We start from the raw sequence: 27727 nt of genomic DNA on the forward strand, positions 1-27727 counted from the left end.
ATACTTTTTTTTTTTGTAATTTTTTTGACAGAATGCATATGCTTAGATATAATAAAACATAAGCAAGGAACACAGAATTCAAAGAGATAAATGCAAGGAAACATATATCCGATCAAAGAGCCTAATGCTCTGATACCAAAATGTTAAGAAACCCTTGAGAGTTGGATCTAAGAACCTTGCTAACGAACAAGACCCATAGAACTCAATCCCAAAAACCCCGAAAACAAGTATGGAATCAACCCAAGGAAAAGTTTTAGAACGGATTACCTTGATGATCAATATCAAGAGTAGAGAAAACTTGTTTCTAAACTCGTGATTCGAATCACTCCACAAGAGGTATGATCAACACCGCTTGAATGATCCTAAGATGCAAATTCTAAAGACACAAGAAATTGCACAAGAAATGGGAGATAAATCTCTCAACCAAGCTAATGAGAAAACTCACTTTTCATTCAACTTCAAATTGTGTTACAACAAGACATCTCAAGGCTATATATAGCCATCCTAACAAGCCATATGAAAAGTCTTAAGCAAATGAAAAGACTTGTAACTTACAAGAAATGAAAAGACTTGTAAATGAAAAGACATAACTTACGAGAAATGAAAAGACAAGCAAATGAAAAGGTTAAGAACATGGAAAGCCAACCAAAATAATTGCAATCCCGTCCATAATGAGGGATGTGAGTGTTTGACTTGGTTTTTGAATTGAATGAGTTGACTTTGACTTGTCTTGATGGAGTTGACTTTGACCTTGACCAAGTGGACTTTAACTTGCCATAAAAACACTTAAAAATGCATAACTTGCACCAAATTGAAGTGCATAGTTCTAACTTCTTGCACATCTTCCTTTATTTCTCTTGTCGAGTTCAAGAACGCTTGGACACGAAGTAGCAAAGCTTGTTGAAGTTTCCTAGCTCTCGATCTTGTAATCGGTCCATGAGGCATAACAACGGTAGCTCCTTGGTTCATATCACTATCATGTGGAGTATGATCATGCTTTGGGAACTCTGGAGTGCTTCCCACCCATGGGAGTTTGGGCCTCGGAAAAAGAGTTTCGATCCTTATTTCCCCAACTAGGCGAAACAGGTACTCGGCTCTCTTCGTCGGATGGGCTGGTGCTTTCTCCTTAGCAATGTCACGTGAGACCGAAGAGTTTGACATCTCTCCTCCTCTTTCAACACCTTCAGGCCGAGCTTTTACCTCAATGAGCTTATCGATGACATTTTGCCATTATGGTCGGATCAATGGGAGGATCGCCACTTGCGTCTGATCGAGCGCCCATGTTACCCTAGTCGCGAACACAAGGCATTCGTAGGGGTAGAGCATTCCTCTAAACGGGGAGCAGCGGGAACTACTTCTGATCCAGATTCAAGTTTTTATCCTAGATAACATCAACCACAGTAGGTCGCCTTTCATTTGTCTGACCAGTCCCAACCAATACACCAGCGGGAAGTTGAACTTCAGAAAGCTGACCCCTCAGGTCGGTCAGCTGCAGGTTACTGACCCTACTCATAGCAGCAGTACAGGTGTAAGCCATTTGAGAGTAGGTACGGTAAGTGTAGGTGTAGGGGTCAACAGTACGACCCTTTGGTGTTGGTGTACGGGACATTTGAGAAGGGGTCTGAGCCATTTTTCAGTTTAGGCAGGTAGGAATGACTTTGAAAAACTTGTAAAACGACCAAGCTTGAACTCCCGGTAGATCGAAAAAGGAAGGACGACCTCTCTTACACTCCCCAAGCACCTGTAAAACAAGGTTAGCACTCCGATGAGCAAGTCAGTCACAATTCGATCTAATCTCAAAATGCAAATGGATTCACATACCTTGCCTAAAGAGCATGCATCCCTATTTATACGGATGATCACTGAAAGGCCTACCGACAATAGCATGACGGTCATCCAACCGCCCGTGAAATGTAGCATGTTGTCAGGAATAGCACGTTGTTTATGCACCTGCAGATATCTTCGATAGGTCGGCTCGAACCTCTATCAGGTCGGCCGAATAAAATAGCAAAGAGCTCAGCTCGAAGATATACATCGATCTGGGAGACTTGGATAATAATCATTATTGTTTGGGGCAAGTTTATTGTCTTAAATACTGACACGTGGCAGGCAATAAACAACCTCCAACATTGGCCCCCACTTCGGTGAGTTAAGGCTTAGCTGGGCGAAGTGGTCCAAGAAAGTTGTTTCCGAGAGATATTTCATGTGTCGACGTGTGACATCATCCATGACATATGCCCTCCTCATTTCTCTAGAACTCAAAGGTCGCCTAGACAGGTTGTCATCATGGGGAAGTATGGGCGTTGAATTCGTAGAGCATCGGACAGTCATCCCTTGTCCCCCTTATAAATAGGGAGGCCCTTTTCGACTCATAGCTTTACTCGAAGTCTTAGGGTTACCTTGGACCTTTGTTGACTCAGGTACTTCCTTCCTTCGTCAGTTAGTCTATGATTTAGTTTTTTAAGGCAAGTACGAGTAACTCACCATCTAGTAGGTTGTCTTAGACTAGTAATTCTTTTGACTCGAAAGACTAGTATAGGCATCCAGATGAAGATCCTAATGTAGCTTTTACCGTAGGTAATCCTGTAGTTGAACTTCCTCCCTCCAGTTGCTCTATGGGAAAACTGGCCGAGCATCGCCAAAAATAGTTGATCCTAGAGTAAGTAGAGCTTAGGTTGTCAGTGGTCGGTAAACAACTTGAGGACCCAACTTCGTGGTTCATTGGCTTTTACCCGCAGATGTTCAGTAGAGGGGTCAGGCTCCCCCTCCACCCATTTATTCAGAGGTTCCTTGGCACCATAAATCTAGCCCGAGCACAACTATCGTCCAACGGTTGGGCTACTGTGCTTGGAGCTTATGTGCTCTAATGGGTCATTAGGTATGAGAAAAACGATAGACTTACCATACATTAGCTCTTCGAAACCCACAATGTAAGACCCTCGAGTGAAGGAGAAGGTCTATATTATTTGTCAGCTCGTAGAATATAAATCAGCCGATTACGAACCCAACCTATAACAATAATTGAAAGGAGTGTTGGTTCCTTGTCTTCGGCAATTAGCTCATGAAGAACAAAGAGGGTGAGTTGATCTGTCGCATCCTATTAGAGTTCGGAGATCAGTGTTAGTGTAATGAGGTCATCGCCTTTCCTTGGTAGCAACGACCTAACCTTGTCTTTATTTCTCGCAGCATTGCCAACTCAAACTCTTAGGATTAGTGAAAACTCGTGGGAGATCATCGAGCGAGCTAAAGGTCAGATCTAAAAGTTCGCTCAGTGGGGTGAATCGCTAGTTATTAACTCTCACCTCATCAGGTTATTTGATACTCTCCATAAGAGAGTGTTTTGTGGCATAAATTGGGCATTTTTTGATGTGTAAACATAAGGGTCCTTGGTTAATTAATAAGAAAAGAGACGTATTTAGCTAAGCTGGCGTCTGAGCTGTTTAGGATTCTATATATCCTTAATTTGGATAAAGTTGAGCTTATTTTCTTATTATTTGGACAGGAATTGTAGAAATTTTGATGGCTAAGTTGAATGCTGCAAATACTGCTGATGACAATGTTGGAGCCTTAATGAAATACTATCTATACGGGAGCCTGTAAAACCCCGGATGCTCTAGCACATGTAACTGCGCAGTAACTGATTTGCACCAGTTTTGACCACATCCGTACAGCTCCAGGTGCTACCCTAATTTTAAGAATTGGATTTAAATAGGAGAAGAGTGTCCAAGTGCCACAAGAGAGCTACAAAACATAAAATCATTTTGGGCATTAATTTTAAAGAACATTCCTTGCCTATTTTTCGAGGAGGAAGCCGACGGAGGAGGGAGCTAACCCGTGCTTCACCACTAAGCTGGAGAAACCCATGCCGCTCCATAAGTTTCCTTGCACAGTTGGCTGAAGCAATTGAATCCCAAGGGGAAGCGATTGATCGCTTGTGATTCAACTAGGTTTAAAAACAATACAATACCGATTTTAAAAAATAGAACAGTTCAATTAAAAGAGAGAAAACACACAAGAACGTAAAAGAGATAATTTCCATTGAATTTAAATGAAAAACAACAGCGTATAGAGCGTTCTAGCTTAACCCTCTTCTCTTTCGAGCGTGAGGGGAGTGTAAACTCGCTTAAGAACTTTAAAAAAATGGGATAGATAAAGTACGAAAGTACAAACTCTAATGAAAGGCAATACAACGAGTGAAATAGTATAAATACAATAAACGAACAACTAAAATGTAAATCTAAAGCCTACGAACGAATTTTATAGCTAAGAATGAGATAAAGAAAGATGAAAACGATATTAGAATGGATGCTTTACTACTGATGGAGTGGCTTTCTTTTATATGCCCTTTAAGGTGGTTTAGTTACCCTCCATTTTAGGTGGGAAAGGGTTGATTGAGATACTCTCAAAAAACCTTCCTTGACTTGGACTCATGGTTTTGGCTTGATTCAAACATGTTGGAAATGATCCCTATGCCCTTCATTAAGTGAAACACACATTTTGAAGAAATGTTGACCAAAAAAGCGCTAGGTGCAAAATAGATTTTTGTTATTTTCTTCCATCCTTGATCACATTATTCTCATATTTTTCCTAAAGTACCATATATTGCAAATTATCCATATATGTTTGTTGCATGTTCTACTTTAAGAATATGTAAGTCTTTTTAGCTAATAATGATGGAAAATGGTTCAAATTTGTAGTCAAACAGGCCTACCGACACACATTTATGCAGTAAAAGTCAACCTTAACACACTCCCAAACTTAGCCATTGGATTGTCCTCAAGCAAAGACAACAACACATCCAAAATAATCAACATGCTAGAAAAACGAATGAGAAACAATCCAAAAATTCTAAGTAAATGAATCATATTCGTCTCAGGAAGGACTCACAAGCTAAACCTCATAACTTTAATCTCAAGCCAATATACCATAAACCATTATTTGTTTTGGAAATAAAAATGATTCCAAATCTTCCTCTTTTCTAAAACACAAAACTTTTTACAAAACCAAGGAATATGTACACTTCCGTTTTGATTCCAAACCTGAGGTTTTCCACAAACTAACATCGGTTTCCAACCACAGCTACTCATAGAAAAGCTTTAGGTAGCAACCCGACATAAAATGATGTCGACAATGGTTTTCACGAAGCCACCTACTACCCTCCAAGATGCTAACGCCACCCATTTAGAGATAAATGAATGTCTATAGTGGGGACTCACGAAAAAGTAAGTGTGTTTTTTGTAACGCCCTATGATTTTCAACGTCCTAAACGGGGAATATTACTAATCTTACTTGCTTCATACTTCCTCCCAAGACATAAAAGCCACTAAACGAACCTAAATAATTTAGCTTTTTATTTGCTTAACTTAAACCTACGAACACTACACTTAACAAACAACTTGTCCTTCGTGGACAAGCGACACATAACTCTCCTATTCAAGTCCATACAATGCTAAATCGAGTAAACGACGATAGATAGACAACCTACTCGATAGAAGCAACCCTACAAGATGATAACAAATCAACTAAGCAAATAAAACCATGACGCTACCACTGTGCCACTATGATAAGAACACATACACAAAACAGTGAATCCACACTTCAACCTTTAAAGGTTAGCAAATCGAATAACGTTAAACATACTCCCTAAGATTCTCAACGGAACCAAATGCCTAATCTTTACAAGAGTCCAGACTTAAAAGAAAAGTCATAGAAAACAGTCTAATAACTCCCTGAACTTTACACAAATCAATGTTCATCACAAACTAAATCAACAAGAACTCCTAACAACATTTTTTAGACAGGTTAAAATTAAACGGAAGCTAGCTATGGTCCTTATTATCCAGTCTCCTCTGTCCTATCACCATCACCGTGAACCTGATCTTCACCTGAAAACAATAATTGTAGGGGGGGTTAAGTATTAAGAATACTCCATAAGTAGCCCTCTTTAGCGACACACAAACAACATTTTCAGCACACAACATTCGTTACAAAATATTAAACTGGCATCCATCATCAATAAATCATAACCCTCATTAACCCACAAATGCAATCAAAGTAATCCCGACCACAAGGCTCGCTAGTAACCCTCACTAACTATACATAAACAACATGCTTGTAATCGCAACTATCGTCAAAATATGATACTTAGTAATCATGCAATGTCGTTACAAAATATTAAACTGGCATACATGCATCAATAAATCATAACACTCATTAACCCACAAAATGCAATCAAAGTAATCCCGACCACAAGGCTCGCTAGTAGCCCTCACTAACTATACACAAACAGCATGCTCATAATTGCAACTATCATCAAAATACGATACTTAGTAATCATGCAATGATAGGTCATAATGGTTATCGATACACACTCACAAGCATACAAGATATCAAGACTCACGTAACTTTGACCACACGACCTGCTGCTCTCGAGCTCATCCAAGCTACTTCTACCCATCAAATTGTGTTAGTCCTCCAAGTCTAACTCTCCGATTCGTATCAGCCTTTGACCTTTTGTACCCAAGGCCCCGACACTCCTTTAAAGAACCTTGGCATTCGACTTTGACTTTTATATCGAGGCCTCGAACTGTGCATCGACCCTTGACCTTTTGTACCTAAGGTTTCGACGTCTACTAGGCATATCGACCCCCGACCTTCTGCACTCATCTCTACCAAGACTGGGTATCGACCCCCGACCTTTTGCACCCAAAGCCTTGACACCCAGTAGTGACGTAACAGCCTCGACCATTAGTCCTTAGGTCATGAGACTCATCTATCGACTTTTCATTGCACGATAGACGATGAATTGGAATCATAGTCCTCTGTTGTCACATAATTCACAAGTCACACAAATGACTCTAAACCACTACTGTTTCTACACTTCAACATATCATAATAACCTCTCTAGAGCAACAACAAGCCCTTTGCACTTTTACTCATAACACAGTCTCTCAATATGCCTTTCATCACAAAGAACAAAGAAATAACCCAACATTTTCTAACTAAGGAAACATAAAACTACATAACATAAACTAACACATGCATTCGATCTAAAAAACATGCTTTCAAACACAAAAGATTAATCACTTCCAACCGTACCAATCAGAAACTTTCCAGTCATACCCAACAATCACGATGCAAGACATTTTCATAATGTATATATAAAAAAAAAACAGCAGGATTCAATCCAAAAATATCAACTAGCAATTCACAAACTGTAACGCCCCAGGCCCAGGATTCGGAATTCGGTTTCCGCACCTCTCTGTCCCGCCATTCCCCTGCGACCTGGCTGCGCCACCGTTAAGTTCTAAGCCACATAGAAGAGCATAGACTGCTCCTACAGACCAGCACGAGTCCTTCCAGCATGCTTTGTCCTCACTCACATGCTTCCTAGTAAAGCAACTAGGAGGTCACTCAACCTAACCCTTTATTGACCATTTTTCAATAATCTCAGGATATCTCTCATTCGGATGTGGTATCGGTTCATTCATGTACCCCTCCTCTCGGGCGTCACATGCCTACAAGCTTCCGCCTTGGTTCGTCCCCGAACCACATCTTACTGGGAGAGGTTCCACTCTGATACCATCTGTAACGCCCCAGGCCCAGGATTCAGAATCCGGTTTCGGCACCTCTCTGCCCCAGCATTCCCCTGCGACCTGGCTGTGCCACCGTCAAGTTCTAAGCCACTTAGAAGAGCATAGACTGCCCCTACAGACCAACATGAGTCCAGCCAAGCATGCTTAACTTTGGAGTTCTTACGATTGAGCCACCGAAAAGGAAGGTGCACCTTGTTCGTATAGGTAGTGACTATCAATTCTTTTTAACCCTTTATTGACCATTCTTCAATAATCTCAAGATCCCTCTCATTCGGATGTGGTATCGGTTCATTCATGTACCCCTCCTCTCGGGCGTCACACAAACCATGTCTAACACTATTAAATACATAAGACACATGAACATAATAAAGTTCAACATGAAACCATTCCAATAACAGATAATAACGCAAACACCCGCCACTTGGTGCTACTAACGCAGATCCACACTCCTAATTCTTGCCCCGATCTAACACCTAAGCATTAAAAACATAAAAAAGGCATGTTAAAAATATGTTACAGTCTTCGAAATCAATCCTAATGGAGTTCAAAGGACTCGTTACCGCAAAATCAACATCATTTAGGTGTGGCTAGGCGCCGAATAGATGCCGCAGTGACTGGGTATCACCGATCGGGGTTCGTTTTGGTGTGGGTACACGTCAAAACATGTCGAAATCCTACTAAAATGTAGTTGTTCGCTTCAGGGAGAACAATTATCGTGAATCTAAGCGTCTGGGTCACTGAAGCACTGCGTTATGGTTTTAGGTTGCCGCTGGGTGTCGAGCTATGGTAGACCTGGCCTTCGCATGCTCAGGTCGTCGGCAAAGTTCGTAAAACGACGAGGGAGATGCAGTGCCGCAAGAGGAACGTTATGGCTATCGAGAACTATGTCACGGGGGTTGTGAGTGCTACCTACGATGGTCGAATAACACCCTCCATCGCTGCTTCGAGTATCGTTGTCAGTGTGGAACAGGTCGATGCATCGGTGGTCGAAGAATGAGGGACGCCATCACGGGTCAGCTTGTAACGCCCTACGTTAGTCAGGTTAGGTTAAACCCAAGTTTTGAGTTTCGTCCCAATGTTTTTTTTATGGGATTAGCATCGACTTATTTTATTTTGCTTGTTCTATCTTAAACTCATGGTGAAAGGCATGGGTTGACTGTGAATTTTAATTATTCTTGCTTTAGTGTTTCGTTTCGGCTTCTCTATGGGAGACTATTAAATAAAAAAAAAATTAGAGATTAGTTTTGTCCATGTGCCCATTTTTAATTTGGGTATTGGGCTTTTAGGGTTTAAATCAAATGGCAAGGGAAACAAAATAGGGATGGGAGAAGGTAAGAAAGAAGAAAAACCCTAAAAGTAAACAATTGGTTGCTTTTATGTTTCCCCCTCATTTCACGTGGAATCCATTCCCTCTCTTATTCTCCTTCTTCTTCCTCCTCTTTCTTTGCCCAACCGCTAGCTTCCTTGACAAGGTTCGACGAATGGCGACGTTCCTCCCGACGACACACTCCGACGGACGATGACACAACAAGAAAACGCGGCGGGCAGCGGCATCCAGCTTTGTTCCGTAGCGGTTCGAGGTGGGCGCGGTGGTTTGTGGTTTTCAATATGCATTAAAGGAAAGGGTGTACAGGTAGACGGTTTACCCTAAGTGTGTTATTGAAAATTCGGGGGCGTTACAGTGTTGGATTTTATGTCCAAAAACTCATAGTTTGTAAATGCCAAATATAATTTTATCATTCAATAAAGTTGTTATGGAAAGTTATAATCAATAAGTAGTTATTGATCCAATAAAATGTTCTTACTAGATCTAAATCCAATAAACTAAGGATCTTAGACTGTTACATGAGACTCAAACTTTATGTAGAGACATAAATATGGATCAAGTTTGAGTTAACGGTCTAAGTGGTCTACAGTATAGGAATAAGGTTGGGCGCTTTATTTTGGGGACACTATGGATGCGGCCCAGTTTGTAGCTAGTATAAGCGATGTGATCCTAATTTGTTCATGTGAAGACATACTAGTGGGGCCGTCCTGTGCAAAGAGTTTGCATAAGACTGGACCATGAGATAGCCACTTTTACATTATAACACCGTTTACTGTCTGAAACTAACTCTCTCGATTTTGATGGCCTAGGTAACTCGATCTTAATCCTGGGCTAACTATGAACTTCTGTGTACTCGAGATTATCCTTAGATCTGCATAGGTGAGAGCAGCTCAACAACGCTGCCTCAATAAGCCTCCCATTTCAGGGGTAAGACCAGGTAGATAGCTAGGGACATAACGTGCAAGGACTTCTACCCAATTTTAGGATAGTAGAGAGGTTGTTCTCTTAAGGGCTGAATCCAAGTCTTGAACAATTGGTGTCACCCTCATCAAAAGGTTTGGGAGGATTTTTTTTTATTTGATAGTTGGACTACAAATCATTGTTCATTAGAGGATCAGTGGGACTTAAGGAACAAGAGGTAATTACAGGGGTAAAATGGTATTTTGACTCAGCTGTAATTACGAACAACCTGTGAAGGGTCGACTTACCGATCACGGTTATATCAAACGGACATAATATAGCTACAGTGAGGAGAGCGCATCTACGGGCTTTACTGGAGTGATCCGGTAGTTAACGAATGTTGGTTAACTAGGTTAAAGAGTTTAACCGGTTAATCTCCGATCATTGGAGCTTATGATCTGTAGGTCCATCAGGTCCCCTGGCTAGCTCATATAGGAATAAACTTGGAATAATTTGAAGGAATAATAAGAATCGTACGAATTGAGTTAATCATATGAGATATGATTAAGAAATTGTTATATGATATGAATTGAGAAATTTGGTCAAAATATTTAAATAGGATATAAATATTAAAGTTATAAATGTGGATTCATAATCGGAGGCATGGATTTCATCAAATAGTTGGATTTAGGAAAAAGTCAAATAGTTGACTTTGAGCAGAAAAAGTCAAAGGTTGACTAAGAAGGTTAAAATAATGTTTTTCACCAATTTGGTGAAAAATTCCACTAACATGTTGAGTGAAACATTTAAATAATCTAAAAAATCCACTTTTTGACACTTAACCATGGCATGCATGACTGGAATGTGTGTTGTAAGCTTTTGGTCAACTTAGACATGCATTTTGACACTTAGTCATGCCATGCATGAGTGGAGTATGTGTTGTAAGGTTTTGGTGAACTTAGACATGCATTTTGACACTTAGCCATGCCATGCATGAGTGGAATATGTGTTGTAAGCTTTTAGTGAACTTTGACATGCAAGAGTTGCATGTAATTTGCCTATTTAAGAAGGCATTTGTTCAAACATTGAAAACTCTTGGAACCATTGGCCATTTGATGTTTTTCAAAAAGCCTACATAACTCCTTTTAGCTTCATATTTCTCTCAAACTCTCATTCTTTAAAAAGAGTCCCGCCACTCTATTCCAAGCCTTGAGAATAGCTAGGAAGACGTCTTGGTGGTCCTCATTGGAGCTAATTGAAGAAATTTGAAAAGCTACAAAGGTATGTAATTTTCTCTACCTTTCTCTAAGCATCATAATGTATGATCATGCATGTTTAATCCTAGGTTGTAATATGCATCTAGATTGTTTTTTTGATCGTTGCTCGCTTCCGCTGCGCATGTATGTATATTTTCCATGATACAGTTGGTATCAGAGTGGAGTTGTTCCTGTAGACTAACCTAGTAACTACAGTGGTCCCTCCAGTTCTGTCGGTAGCCCTCCAAGTGAATGCCCAAGTAGCCTTGCTTGCGGAAGCGTTACGACACTCATTAGCAACACGACTGAGATCGATGGTGCAAAGTTTAGTATCCCCGACATGTTCAAGGTCTGCAAGATGATGACCAATTCATTAAGGATTTCAAGTGTTTTGGGCCCGTACTTTTGATGGAGGAAGCAAGAAAACTACTACAGCAGAGGAGTTGGTTAGAGAGTTAGAAGCTTTGTACACGTACCTAGGCTACAAAGACCAATTTAAAGTCAAGGGTGCAGTCGTTATCTTGAGAGGTGAAGCCGTGAATTGGTGGGATTCAGTAGCAACTGCAGAAGACCATGCTAATGTACCTATCATGTAACGCCCCGCGTTACCCAGGTTGGATTTAAACTCGACTCTTGAGATTTTAACTCACATTTATTTAACTTCTTATTAAAATATTTTACATTGTTTTACTTTTTTACATTTAATTATATATTTTTGAAGTGACGTGATTTGTTTAACTCAAATAGTTGTGGTGTGTTCGGTTAGGCTCTCTTTTTGTAGAGCATTGAGTTAGGGAGCTGAGGGATTTGCTTACTCCAACCCATAGGCCTATCCTTGGGTAAATTTGGGCTTTGAGGGTTGAGAAACATTGGAGTTAAATCAAGTCAATTAAAAAAAAAAGGAAAAAGAAACCTAGCCCCTCTCCCCCACCTTCACGTGTTGTCCCCCAAGGAAACAAAAAAAAAATACCTCACCTCTTGTGCTGCCTCACGACCACCGCTGGCGGCCTCTCTGGCGAACCCACCCTCCGACGACCTCACCGAGTGACAGTGTGGCGGCTCCAACCCACGGCCGCAGCAGGTACGACGGTTTCCGTTTGTCACAGCATCATGTGCGGCCACTTTTGTTCATGACAGCAGCGATGCGAAGAACCGATGCATTTTTGGAGTGATTTCTGGCGGCTCGACGTCTGAATAGTCGGGCCCGACGTTCGTTGGTGGCCGGCAACCTTAGGTATGAGTTTTCCCACGGTGCACTACGATATTGGTACTAGTTGTAGTGTTTCCCTGCTGCATAAAACGCAAACAGCAGTTTTTATTGGTGTTCGGCAACTACTCACGTTCTTTAACAGCTCGATCTATGAAACTCACGCCTCATCGAGTTGGATCTAAGTTACCCGCTCCTGAATGAAGTCGATTTTAGCGGTAACGAAACATTCAAAGCACCTTAGAATCGAATTCGATGGCTGGAATTTCTATTTTAATTGCTTGTTTGTCTCTTGATACTAAGGTGTTGAATCGATGCGTGGTTTGGAAGCATAGTAGTGTGTAAGTAACACTTAGGGACGGGTATGTGCGTTAATGTGTGCTATCAAAATGATTGCTTGCTCAAGTTTTTTATTATATTTGTGCATCTCATGTTGTAAAAAAATTATTGGCCATGGAGTGAAGGCTCGTAGATGTTATTGATGGCTGCATTCGTTCTAAAAGTTGTTTTGAGGATAAATGATGTGTTTTTCTTTTATATCATGTCTTCGAAAATTGTTATGAAAGGTGGTGACATCCTTGATGTGGTTTTTTTCCTTATGATATTATGTGCTGAAAATTTGTGTGTGATATGGTAGCATTCTTGTGATGCAGCTCACCATGTTCTACGAGTAGCTGTGGTTGAAACCGATGTTAGTGTGTGGAAACCTCAGGGGCTAGTAGCCGGTCTTTCAGATGTAAAAGTCTTAATGTAAGAAGGGAGTGTGCAGATTCCTTAGGGGTATTTGAAAACTTTTTCTGTTTTTGAAAGGAAAAAGGATTTTGAAAGAGAAGGTTTTTATCATTTCAAACTTGGTTTATAGTGACTAAGCTTACAAAGGCAATAGAATGGTAGGCTTTGACATCTTTTCCCTGAGACAATTTATGATTGAACATCTCGGTTGCTTTTGCTCTACCTTGTCCATGTGTTAGAAAGCTGATTAAAGTTGCTAAGTTTTGCTTGAGGACAAGCAAAAAGTTAAGTTTGGGGGTGTGATTACGCTTGTTTACATGCGTAAAAAGAAGGTTTTAGATGTTTTTTACTATGTTTTAGCTTTGTTTTGGACTTTTCTCGGTCATTTGAGTTCCAATTCATGCAAAATTCATATATGATGGTTTGTGGTTGGCTTATATTGTATTTATGACATTTTAGGACCATTTGGGAGTGGAAATTAATCAGAAGAAGCAAAAAGTCGGAAATACCTACATAGGAGGCGCCAGGCGCCTGGGAAGGCTGCAGAAAACTGGTTTTCTTCCAACTTTGCCCTTAATGAAACGCGTCTTTCAGTGCGTTTTGGTGGTTCCAACCGATGCATACGTGTAGAAGAAGTGTTCCACTATCAGTTTGAGCACGATTTAGTCAGTCAAAAGAGTTGGAAATGGGTGATTCACCATCGTTTTAGGACCTACCTAACCAATTCTGCAAAGCTATAAATTCCAGCAGCTTCTCCACCAAATTCATCAAGTCTTGCTTCCTTCTCTTGATCATTTTTAGTGTTTCTTTGTTGCTTTCTAAGTACTTTTGAGTTGCTTTCATTAGTTGCTTTTGGTTTTTAAATCCCGAGCACTTTACATTCCTTTATTGAGCTTTGTTTTGTTTCCATTTGTACTTAGTTATTTTCTACTTATTCAAATATATAAAAATCCAGCACTTTGCTTTTCTTCCCTTTGCCTTTACTTTATTTTTAGTTAAGAGAGTTGTGTTTTTGGAGGAAAGAGCACGTGACACTCCCCCTTGCTTGAAAGAGAAGGGCGAAGCTCTCAATCCCGATAAAAACTCTCCGTTAGTTAACTTTTGTTTTTCACACATGCATTCCAATTTCAACAATTTTACTTGCTGTATTTTCTTCAAAATGTCTTTCTCAATTCCCGTCTCTAGCCCGGTTATGGATAGTTAGCCTTTTATTTCTAAAAAGGGTTGCTAAGAAGTAGTGTTTTTGCTTTCCATTCATTGTTCAACATGTTTTCCCAAAAAGTTAGGATTTAGAGAAGGCCACTGTAAGTCTTAACAAGTCAATACTGAAAAGGTTGCTTATTTGCATTGTTGAGTGGTTAAACCGAGGAGAGGAGCGCCTTAGACATAAGGGTTCCGCTTAAGTAGCCTAGACATAGGACCTTAACCCGAGGTTGCGACTATTTCCATCCTAAAACTAAGATTCTCTCATAATAGACATATTAGGGAATGTCTTAGGACTTTGAACTTGCTTAGACATAAGTCAAGTGAAAAGCGTAGTCGTTGGTTCCTAAAGTAAAATGCATATCGTCCTTAGCATATTCTTGATTCTTTGTTGGCTAACTTGAAGTAATTCGGGCTAGGTTTTATCATTATAAGTCCAAATCCCAAATCCAAAACCATTATTTGTGACCACTTCCCATTTTACAAGAATCACTCATTTCAACATTCACTATTCTTTAAAACTTTAGAGTTTGGAAATTATTTAGAAGTCCTTGAGGATCGATACTTGGATACTCCATCCATTTTATATTACTCTGACAGGTGTGCGCTTGCATCTATATAATTGTTACCACGCTTAGTGCGTGCGTTCAGCATAAACGCCCAATCACCCATCACCATGGTCACCCACGAGTCCTTTACCTGAAACAATCATTATAGAGGGGGGGGGGGAGGGTGAGTATATAAAATATATTCCGTAAGTAGCTCTCATCAACAGACACACACGTCATGCTCAACTATATCAAGAAACATTCGTAATCATGCTTTTCAATCATTATGCATTTAAACATATACGCATTTCGTAACATATTAGTGAGAACCACAACCAGGAAACATGTTAACATCCAAGCTTTAGTCTCCCTAATATTACCAGTACCTCTAAGCTTATGTCAGTTATCATACCCTTCCACAGCTATCTCCTTCAAATAGAGTCGGCCCCTGATCATTTATACTCAGAGCCCCAACCCTGCAGCATTGGCCCTCAACCATTTATACCCGAGGCCTCGATGTCTTACAATCTATTGGCCCTTGACCATTTATACCCAAGGCCCCAATAGTTCTCCTTTCGAAAGACTCCTCGTATCGACCCCAGACCATTTATACCTGAGGCCTCGATACCCAATTAGTGACGTATCAGCCCTCGACCATTTATACCCGAGGCCCTGACACTCACCCATTCACTTCGTAACTTTCATAACTCCACATATCATTTCTAGCATCCAACCAGGATTTCAGTACTACTTCCCTAATAACACCAACCACCACAAAGCCCAACAACAACACAACCACTGGTAAGATTTCAATGCATCACGGGTCTCAATAACACAAATTTTGACAACAACCAACCTGCTCACAGCATAGCGCACACAAAGCTTCAACAAACAACCCTATGACATTCTTCACATAACATGTTTTTCACAACATAACAAATTCTAATCACTTCCAACCAACCATACAATATTAGTAAGTTCCAAAAGTTGCAGACAACAAACATGAATACCAGTCATATACATATCCAATATATAAAATAACCGCAAGTTACAATAACAGCATCGACCTCACAAACCTGTCCTACAATTAAAATAATAAGAGAAACATGTTTATAATGTAAAATCAGCAAGAACAATTTCTATTAACACACATCCACGCACACACCCGCCTCCGTGCTACTTACAAACAAATGTCCTAAAGCTCCTAAGCTTGTTGAACACTTCCTACTACAAAAAGAGCACAATCTCGAGGTTAGTAGCCCATCAGAAACATTTAGTTATAAACAAAACCGAGTTTAGGTAGAGTCGTTACCTATTAACTCACACTAAAACAACTTGGGTTAGGAGTGGGTCGACGTCGAGGGGGTTCGGGCTCCTAATCTGAGTTCAAAAGACCTTAGGCTTGCCGTGCTGATGTCTAAAAGCGATGGGTAACGCAAATCAAGGTCCATGTGGGTGTCGGTCAATGCCAAAATGTATCAGAACGAAGATATCGTCTCGAATCTGCTACTGTTCGCGTCGGGATTGCAAAAAGAACGAGTCGTCGGAGCCGCTGTTCGCCGGAGACAGCCGTCGGGAGTTGCGCACGTTGCTGGGGTTGAGGCTGTAGCAGCAGGTCGTCGTTTGCTAGTGGGACGTCAGATCTAAACGGAAACACAGCTGGTTTGTCGGGCTGCCGCTGATACCGTCGGGTTCCGAAGGAAAACACGCCGCCGCCGCTGGATCTAAGCTCGGACTGTCGTGGTTGCTGCAGGAGTGCCGTCGCGCCGCCAGTTCTGATCAGCGCTTGTCGCTGGTCGTCGGACTCCAACAGATCCGTTCAACAATGCGGGTGGGGGGCTGAAATCGCGTGGGTTTCGTCGCACTGCCGCAAGGGAACTCACGTGGGTCGTCGTCGATGGAGGAGAAGCGCCGTCGTCTGGAAATGTCGTCGCTCGCCGCAGAGGTGTCGTCGCCGGTGAGGACTTGCTGGAGAACAAGAAGCAAGGGAAGGGGGCGGCGGCTCCAAAACGAGAGGAAGAAGAAGAAGAAAGGAAAAATAAAAAGAAAAAAGAAGAAGAAAAAAAAACAAAATAGATTTAGGTTTTTTTTTTCCTTTTATTTTGTTTTAACACCTATAGCCCAATTCCCAAATCTTAAATGAGGCCCAAATAAGTAACACAAAGTCCCAAAACAACAAGCCCAAAATTTCACTTTAGAAATAAAATAAACCCACAACAATCCGAAATAAAACAGTTAACTTAAACTCTAAAAGCCAAGAATAATAATCCAATAAGTAGAAAGTAAGTGTCCTAAAACCATGGATTTAGGATTTAAATAAAAATCTCCTGCACTGATCGAGAACTTAAGTTATCCTAATCCAACAGAATTAAACTAAATTCTAATTTACCCAACATCAGAACTCCAAAATTAGAAGATTCAAACACTAAAATTATTAGCTTAGGGAAACAATTCAAAGGCACAATCATATCTTAGAATAAACGAGTCAGAGAACGTGGGCCGTTACAATACCATATTTTAACATTTATGTAGAAATAATCTATGCATGTTCTACTTTAAGAATATGTGGTTCTTTTTGGAAAATAATGATGGGAAATGGGTTAAAAACGTGGTCAAACAGGGATACCGACACATGTTTCTACAGTAAAAAATCAACACTGACAATATGTGACTCAAAAAAAGTAAAATAAATGTGATGTAGATGCATGTTGATACAAGTAAATAATGAACAAATGGGAGTAGGTAAATGATTTTGTATTTTCCTTTTTTTATTTTAAAAAAGTGGTTAATTTTAAAACCTTACGATTAAAACAATATGCCATGAACAACATAACAACCCAGATAATATACAATATGAATATGTTGTGAAGTTACGTATTAATACATCCAAGAGTATAATCGCCCCCAAATCTTCCATATGTTTTGGAAGTATGGTCGACTTGAGTGGAGAATTTCATGCACCTGCACAGAAACCGAAATTCCATAAAGGTCACACTACTCAGTCTCCGATCTAATCCTAAGGATAAAGCCCAGGTAGGAGTCTTGTGAATTTGTGTGAGATGCATGGATAATGCAAACTTACAAAAGCAAATAATTAAAAGACAAAATGTGCAGTAAAAACGAATAGACCCAAAATATTTTATAACGGATAGTATATGACAAAAATAAATGGCTTGACTCTCAATAGTCTCCAGTTGAGTCGCCAAGATGTCGCAATGTCATCGCGATGTGGATTAGAGTTAAGTGGTGTGAGTGGCACGAATGTAATTTATTGGAGTTTTCAACATCCGTCATTGGAGTTTTCGAAATTATTAGTTAAAAAATAATAATAATAAATAGAAAAATAATTTTGAGACTTGAACTTGAAATTTAAATATTAACACAGAAGTTTTTTGCCACTGTGCCAACACCGAATGGTGTAAACATGATTTATTTTCTAAATGACTTATCTTTTAATTTTTTCTAAAATTTTAATTTAAAACAAATTCTTAATTTTATAAAAACTTATTTATTTAATTTTCTAACACAACTTTGCTTTTAGGGGTCGTTTGTTTTTTGGGAATGCAGATGATCGATATCTTCAGATGCTTGAAATTACAGATGTCCAGAATTTTAGATGTCCGACATCTTCAGGTGGTTACGCTTGTTTCGTAGGAAAATATATAAGGATGTCCGGGAATATTTAGATAGCTATGTTTGTTTTGCACGATATTTATTCATGAGAATGTTCTAAATTTATATAATGTTCCAAAAACACCCTTATGAATTTTCATATAATTTATGTATTAACCTAATATAATAGATTTTTTTAAAATTAATTTAATATTTTGTGTTTTTTATATTAATTGCGTATATGTATTAATTTTTGTATATTATTAGGTAGAATTCATATTAATATAAGACTTTTTTAAAAGTAATTAATATTGAATATAAATTTTATTTTCAATTTTAATATTTTTAAAAATATACAATTATATAATTAATGTTATATGGTGTAAAATTCATTTATCATAGGTTAAAATACTCTTTTGGTCTCTGTACTTTTAGTTTAGGTTTATTTTCGTCCCTGTACTTTTAAAAATTATTTATTTTAGTCCTTGTCGTTAAGTTACTGTTAAATAGAGAAACAAATTATGACATGACATTTTGTACTTTTCTTGCCAAATAAGATTTATATTAAATTCTTAAAGATAAGTAATTGTTTTCTATTTTTTTTTTCATTTCTCATCGAGTCTTTGCATTGATTTCTTCATGGTTGAGTTGTACTTCAATGGAGGTGTTTTTCTAAGATTTTTTTTTTCCATATAAGAGATCCAAATTTTTTTCCCAACAAAACCATAGCTTTCTCTGTGTTTATGCAAGGATTTGCACAACGTCAAACTTGGTCAAGCTCGAACTCAGTCCTTGCTCCGACCTGAATCTCACAGGGAAGACCTGCACAGGAGGGTAAAATCTCTGACGCTCAAGTCAGTAAGCAGCTCGGAGTTAATATTAAGTTCAAGGAGAAATTTGATATCTGATGGTGAAATGAAGCTCTCTATTTTTAGGTCTAGGTCTCGATAGAGGTGACAAGTGGTTATCTGGGTCGGAATTGAGGTCGGAACTGTCGGGTTTGAGCATACCGAACCCGGACAGTTTTACTCACATATTGACAATTTAATAATTGACAAAATGACGGAACCATTAACCTCGGAGGGCGCTAATGTAGAACTGTATGAGAATTTAATTGGGAGCATTCCCTTCAACGAATCGCCGCCCTCCACGTGGCAATCTCGTTTTCATTCCAAACATTGGCCCCATCTCTGCCAGGTTTGAGCTCGATCTGACTGAGGAGTTAATTTCTTGAAACCAACCCATGTGGTGGCTTCTAAATTTGAGAGGCTGAATGTTACCGTTACGGAACCTCGAAAATGGAACCGTCAACCTACGCGTAATCGAGTACCTCCGTCGCTCTATCTTCCTTTGATCTGGGTCGTCCTTTCTTGGACACGTGTTCGGATGGGATTAATTTTTGGGATACTATATATAGCCCCATGGATCACATAAAATTTTTACGCTCTCTGAAATCTTGGAGTCCGACTTGAGCAACTTAGAACTTACTCTATTTCAGTCTCGTTTTTTCCCATTTTGTTTCATGCTTTCGTTATTTTAGGCCATGTCTAGTTCCTCCAATTCTTCTAGTTCATCTAGCTCTAGCTCGTCCAGTAGCATAGATCAGAGTCGGAGCCCTTTACCTAATTAGAAGGCTTACTATGTTTAGGAGTGTAACGCCCCAGGATGTTATATACCATCCTAGGTAATGCTAAATAATCCACCTCTCTAGCCTTAACTCTAAACACGAGATAACCAACTCCCTAGGAATAATTTAAATAAAATAAAGCTTCGACTCCCATATTCCACCAAAAATATCAATTTTATAAACTGTCGAAACTTCGCTCTCCGTGGGCAATTTTAAAAAAAAAAACATCTCACATCCGCCTCAGTGGCTAAATTCTTAAATAAATAAAACAATCGTACACCTAAACTCCAACGACAACAGTGACGCGTTTAACAATAACATCCAAAAAAAAATAAAAGTAGTTCTAAAGAAAACAAAATCGCTCCTCGGGTCCACACCTAGCCATAAAATAAATCCCAACGCTACTCGTACCAAACGACCCTTCCCTCTATCCTCACTAACTTGACTAGTGATCCCTCCTCGGTCAAGCCCCCTCCACGTCATCACCACGGTCGACCTTGTTCACACCTGAAAACAAATAAGGATAAAAGGGGGGGTGAGTACATAAGGTACTCCGTAAGTAGCCCTTCCTAACTAACACAAAAATCATGTTCACAGTCACGGCATATAAAATAAAACAATAGGAAGACAATTAAATAGATAGCGAGAGATAAAAAAACAATAACTTGACATTTACGTACAACAACCATGCGTCGGAACTACCAAGACTACAACCATATGATTCACTAGCCCTTGTCCCACAATACTAAACCTCCCTCTACACCCCCCTGTGATACTCCCCGTTTAACTTCTCGAGGCATGACGGCTCTTGACATTTATTCCCAAGATACCGCCCCCCCTCCTTTTACAGTACTTGATGTTCGACCTTGCCATTTATTCCCAAGGCCTAGCACCACTACTTCGCAAGCACCACTCTACTTTAGTCCTTCAAGCCTAACTCCTCGAGTCGCATTGGCCCTTGACATTTATCCCCAAGGCCTCAATACTCCTCTACAGAAACTTGATGTTCGGCCTTGCCATTTATTCCCAAGGGCTGAACTGTGCACCGGGCCGTTTATCCCCAAGGTACCGATGACTTCCCAGCGTATTGGTCCTTGACATTTATCCCCAAGACCCCATACTCATTTACAGAAATTTGACGTTCGGCCTGTCATTTATTCCCAAGGCAACTACTCAAGGCTTTGAACCTCCAAGCGATTTATATGCATTTTCAGATCAGACCACCCATAGTTTAACGGACTACCAACCCGTCTCTTCACCCTTCACCCTTCACCACTTCACTAGCCCTCCCAAGACCACCTACAAGTATATTTCCCACATTCCAATTCACTGCACAGTTCACAAGCATGATTTTCTTTGTAATAAACAAGTCACCACCCAACAGCTCACAACTAAAACAATATAAACTAATTATTAATTTAACAACGCGAGCATTTCATTTACAACATGTTTGCAAAACGTCATGAGCTAGTTACTTTTAACCACAACAATTCAGAATCTACTAGTCACCTCCAACAATAAGAATAGAAAGCATGTTTCCTCATAAGTGTTCAATAATAGAAAGACGGCAACAAAATCACTAGAAGTTCACACATCAAAACTAACAATCCCTACATGCCCAATTAAATTATGTTAACTAAAAATCAACATCAAAACCATTCCGTTAACGCTATAACGCACGCACTCGCCCCCTGGTGCTTGTTTGAGCCCGAAATTGATTGAGCTCGGACACGATTTAGATCGGTGTGCTTAGGACGAGCTATAGCCAATAGTCCCGCACCTCCCTTGAACAGTTCTTGAGACCTGCAAAACAAAGTTAGCACTCCGACGAGCAAGTTAGTTCTAGTCCGAGCTAACTTGCCGAGTCTACTTAAGATTGCGTACCTTGCATTTAAGGCAACGGTTTCTATTTATAGAAACCGGGCCCGACAGGGATTCTGACACACCCTAAAATCGCGGCGTGTTGTCGGGTACGGAAGAGACATTGTTACGGACTCCATCTCACCTCGGCTCGACACTATAGGTCCTACCCTATCCTCCGACCTGAGTACTTCGGAGTCAATTTCCATGTTTCGTCTGCGCGTTCATCCAATCCATCTTTTCAATCATGACACGTGGCAGGCTAGGATTCGCCTCCAACATTGGCCCCCACTTCGGAGGGCGGAGGTCGGCCCGGCGAAGTCCTCCGAGCTAGCTGGAGACGGGTCGAATCCATGCGTGCATGTGTGACATCATGGATGTCGTCAGCCCTAGCTTCTGCTTCGGGAACCCAAGCGTCGTCACGGGGGACAGCCTGGCGTGGGTGAATCTTGTCCGTTGATCATTTCTTGATCGAACGGCTCTCGTGCCTCCGGGCTGTCCTATAAAAGGGGAAAGTCTTTCACTTTTCACTTTTTACTTTTCACTTTTGAGTTTTTGTGGACCTCGGCCATTTCCAAGTCAGGTACTCTCTCCCTCTTTCTTTAGATAGTTCTTTTAAGTATTCCTAGTCAAGTCTGGCGATGAGTAGCTCATCTAGGGATTCATCGTCTGGGTCGTCTAGTTCCTCTAGTTTAGACGACGTTTTAGGAGATCCGACCTTAGCTTCTACCTTAAGAAACCCTTACGTCGAGGATAGCTCGGCAAACCCCAATATAGCCTCGACCTCGGGAAACCCTGACCTCGGTCCTGTAGTTGAACTTCCTCCTTCATCTTGCTCGGTAGGCAAGTTGGCCGAGCTCCGCAAAACTTACTCGATCCCCAATTCCATAGAGCTTAGGGTGCCCAACATCGGGGAACACCTCGACGACCCTCCTCCGGGCTTCGTCAGTTTCTACCCCCAGATGTTCCATAGGGGGGTTAGACTTCCACTCCACCCTTTTGTACAAAGGTTCCTTAGCGCAGTCAACCTCGCCCCAGCTCAGCTCTCGCCTAATGGGTGGTCTACTGTACTCGGAGCCTACGTCCTGTGGTGGGTTCTCCGAGACAAGGACGAGGACAGGCTCACGGTAGATCAGCTCTTAGCGACCCACACCATTAAAGCCTCCAACGAGGGAGAGGGTCGGTATTACCTCTCAGCTCGGCGGAACGTAGGTCAGCTGATTAGGAACCCCTCCTCTAACAAAAATTGGAAGGAGTGTTGGTTCCTCGTCTCTGGCGAGTGGCTTGTGAGGGACGGAGGGGGTGAGCCGACCTGCCAAGTCCCAATCGAGTTCGGAGACGTAGGTGAGTGTCTTAGGTACAAGCTGGGGTCGGTTTTTTTTATCTTAACTTTCACGCCTTCGTTTCTGACGTGGTTCTGTTTTGCAGCTCTGCCGTCCCCCGTTCCGAGGATCAGCAACAAGTCTTGGGAGATCATCAGGCGAGCCCAAGGTCGGAGATTGAAGTACGCGCTGTGGGGTGAAGCGCTAGTTTCCAACTCCCACCTCTTCTCTTGCGGTCTTAGTCTTTACGACCATCCAGACGAGCTCAAAAAACTTCCTAAACCTCGTCAGCGCAGCTCGCAAAAGAGGAAAGCTCCTGAAGGTAACTTCTTCTCGGCACCTTAGCTCATTCACCGGGAGCCCCCCCAACTAATCACGTCTTTTCTGTAGGGATGGCCTCTAAATTCCTCGCGCTCAATAGCACGGAGCAACAGCGAGCTTCGGCCTCGTCCGCTCTGCCAGCGCCCCCTCAGGCTCGTCATCGTACGAGCAGTGCCGACGTCCCGGCCCCCGGGATGGCGAACTTCGCCAGACTTCAGGCCCTACAGGCTCAGCCTCTGCAGACCGTCGTCGGTGGCGAGGAGTCGGCTACTCCACTGCAGCGAAGGAAGAGAGTGAAGGAGACACTTCCCTCCGAAGAGGTTAATTCTAGATCTCCGCCTCCCCCCATCATGGTTGACTCGGAGGAGGGGTCCCAGCACTGCGACGAGCTCCCGCTCCCCTTCAAGCTCGCCTTCTCTCGCCTCAGCATCCACGAGGCTGCGACGAAGGTGAGGTCCTCCAGCTCTCGCCGAGTTGAACGAGCTATTCGGATGCCCGAGGACCCGGTGGAGGCGGTAAGGAAGACTGTAGCTCTTGCTGCTGAGGTAAGCTCGTTCTCACTCTGCCTTTCTTCTCTTCCTTTACAAATTTCAGATATATCTTGTGTCATTGTGGTGATAACCACTTGTATGAGAACTATCCAGCTAATCCAGCGTCTATTTTCTATGTAGGTCAAGGTGCCCAGCGAAATTTCAACCCGTATTCAAACACTTACAACCCGGGATGAAGGCACCATCCAAACTTTTCCTGGAGTAACCAAGGAGTAGCTAGTAGCAGTGCACAAGCACCCGTTCAACAATACAAGCAAAACTACACTTCTCCTGGTTTTCCAACTCAACCGGCATCGCAGCCTCAACAATACAATCAGCAAATACGTCAAAATACTACTCAGCAAAGTGGTAGCAACGCAAGTTTGGAGGCCATGATGAAAGATTTCATGACAAGAACTGATGCTGCGATAAGAAGCTTGGAGATGCAAGTGGGGCAGATAGCTAATGATAAAAAATCTAGACCCCAAGGTACATTGTCTAGACCCCAAGGCCATGATTAAGTTATGATTGACCCTCACTTCTAGACGAAGGAAATAATGCAGTTACACCTGTTCCTGCATCCATCTCCAATCCACAATAAGAAAAGAAATCAGAACCTTTACGTTCAAAAGAAAAAGGTAAGAAGGTGGAAAAAGGTAAGCAAGTAGTGCCCAGCACTACTCCACAGGTAGGTAATATTAAGATTCCTCCACCTTTCCCCCAAAGACTAGTTAAAAAGAATCAGGATAGTCATTTTAAGAAGTTCTTTGAGATTCTAAAACAGTTGCATATCAATATATCTCTCATAGATGCTTTAGAACAAATGCCTTACTCCACTAAGTTTTTAAAAGACATCATACCTAGGCGTAAGAAGTTAGGTGAGAATGAGACGGTAGCCTTGACAAAGTGTCGTAGTGATGCTCCAGGGAATCCATTGCCTGTTAAATGTAAGGACCTAGATGGTTTCACTATTCCTTGCTCAATAAGAGGTAAAAACCTAGGAAGAGCGTTGTGTCACTTAGGAGCAAGCACTAATCTTATGCCTCTTTCTGTCTTTAAAGAGTTAAATATAGGAGAAGTTCATCCCACTACTGTCACTTTACAACTAGCCGATAGATCCATAAAGAAACCGGAAAGAAAAATAGAAGATATGCTTGTTAAAGTTGACAAGTTTATTTTTCCCGCCGATTTCATAATTTTGAACTGTGAACCAGATCTTGAGGTGCCGATCATTCTTGGGAGGCCATTTTAAGCAACTGGAGATACAGTTTTCAATGTTAGGAAAGGAGAGATCACAATTAAGGTCAACGATGAGCAGGTAATCTTCAATGTCCTCGATGCGATGCATCTCCCGGATGAAGTCGAGGAGTGCTCTACGATATGGGCAATCATGGAGGAACTCCAGCAAAAGATGGTGGAAGCCTTAGAAGCAGATTTGGAAGCCGCAGAAAAAGAATCCAAAATTGCGCCTGGCGCAATTTTGTCCCAATTTGAGCGCTTTGAATTTTTGCAGCCGACAATAGCGGATTTGAAGGCCTTGCAACCTTCCATCATTGAAACTCTAGAATTGGAAAAGAAACCCCTACCTTCTCATTTAAAATATGCTTATTTGGGTTTAAACGATACTTTGCCCGTTATCATTTCTTCATATTTGTCTAACGAACATGAATCTTTGCTTTTGCAGGTTTTATGAAAGTACAATAGGGCTATTGGATGGACCATAACGGACATAAGAGGAATTAGCCCTACATTTTGCATGCACAAAATCATCCTGGATGAAGTAGCCACCAATTCTATTGAGTGCCAAAGAAGGCTTAACCCGAAAATGAAAGAGGTGGCCAAAAAGGAAATCATAAAATGGTTAGATGCTGGAGCGATCTACCCCATCTCGGATAGCAGCTGGGTTAGCCCGGTTCAATGCATTCCCAAGAAGGGTGGTATGACGGTGATTACAAACGACGACAACGAGTTGATCCCAACTAGAACAGTGACTGGTTGGAGAGTGTGTATGGACTACCGTCAGTTAAACAAGGTAACTCGAAAAGACCATTTTCCATTACCCTTTATTGACCAAATGCTTGATCATCTTGCAGGGAAAGAATGCTATTGTTTCCTCGATGGGTATTCTGGTTACAACCAGATTACTATAGCTCCAGAAGACCAAGAAAAGACCACGTTCACGTGTCCCTATGGGACATTTGTGTTCTGGAGAATGTCGTTCGGTCTTTGTAATGCTCCTGCTACCTTCCAGAGATGCATGACCGCTATTTTTTCAGACATGATAAATAGCACGGTAGAGATTTTCATGGATGATTTTTCTGTGTTTGTGAGTCGTTTGATGTTTGTTTAGAGAACTTAGAGAATGTTTTAGAAAGGTGTGAAGAGACTAACCTTGTGCTTAATTGGGAGAAGTGTCATTTTATGGTACATGAAGGTATAGTCTTAGGTCACAGAATTTCAGAAAAAGGAATTGAGGTCGATAGGGCTAAAATAGATGTGATTGCTAAACTACCCCCTCCTACAACTCTAAAAGGTGTTAGAAGTTTTTTAGGACACGAGGGTTTCTACCGTCGTTTTATAAAAGATTTTGCGAAATTTCTAAACCTTTGTGTCAGTTGTTAGAAGTGGATCGACCCTTTGTTTTTGATGAACATTGTTTGAAAGCTTTTTCGACACTTAAGAATGCATTTAGCTCAGCACCTATCATAATTGAACCAGATTGGAACTTGCGATTTGAACTAATGTGTGATGCAAGTTATTTTGCTGTAGGTGTGATGTTGGGTCAACGAAAAGGTAAAATTCTTCATCCTGTTTATTATGCAAGTAAAACTTTGAATAGTAGTCAGTTGAACTATACTGTGACTGAGAAAGAACTTTTGGCTGTTGTTTTCGCATTTGATAAGTTTTGTTCATATTTGATTGGGACTTAAGTGATAGTGTTTACCGATCATTCTACACTTAAATACTTGTTTGCTAAAAAAAAAGCTAAGCCTAGGTTGATTAGATGGATCTTGTTGTTACAAGAGTTTGACTTAGAGATAAAAGATAGAAAAGGAACAGAAAACCAAGTAACGAATCATTTATCTAGGCTAGAGTCGTCTTTGCAGTATGATAGTTGTGAGATTAAAGAGCATTTTATGGATGAGTATCTTTTAGTTATTTCTGAAGTCCCTTGGTATGCTGACTATGCGAACTATCCGGTGAGCAAAATAATTCCTAATGATTTGAGTAAGCACCAGATAAAGAAGTTCTTTCATGATGTTAGGTTTTATAGATGGGATGAACCTTTCTTGTTTAAACTAGGACCTGACAATATTCTTCGTAGGTGTGTTGTTGAGCCCGAACAAAAGGAGATTCTAGTGGCATGCCACAAATCACCATTGGTGGGCATTTTGCTGGACGTAAGACTGCAGCAAAGGTCCTCCAAAGTGGTTTCTTTTGGCCGTCTCTATTTCGAGATGCTCATATATTCACTCAAGGATGTGACCGCTGTCAAAGATCAGGTAACTTGACAAGGAAGCATGAGATGCCCTTAAACCAAATATTGGAAGTTGAACTTTTCGATGTTTGAGGCATCGACTTCATGGGTCCATTCCCACCTTCATTCGGTAAGAATTACATTCTCTTGGTTGTTGATTATGTCTCGAAATGGGTTGAGGCTTTGGCCACCCCTAGTAACGATGCCAA

General features: G+C 41.0%; 1 long non-coding RNA gene across 1 annotated transcript; it reads left to right on the forward strand.

Moving 5' to 3' along the window:
• The first annotated feature begins 979 nt into the window (after positions 1-979).
• Positions 980-13905, forward strand: LOC148211408 (uncharacterized). The gene is made up of 3 exons (XR_015790663.1): positions 980-11103; positions 11295-11691; positions 13477-13905. It is a non-coding gene; the product is annotated as an uncharacterized LOC148211408 (long non-coding RNA).
• Positions 13906-27727: the final 13822 nt, after the last annotated feature.

This window comes from Momordica charantia (assembly GCF_013281855.1).
Source record: "Momordica charantia cultivar OHB3-1 chromosome 5 unlocalized genomic scaffold, Mcharantia_2.0 BLBB01000005.1, whole genome shotgun sequence".
NCBI lineage: Eukaryota > Viridiplantae > Streptophyta > Magnoliopsida > Cucurbitales > Cucurbitaceae > Momordica > Momordica charantia.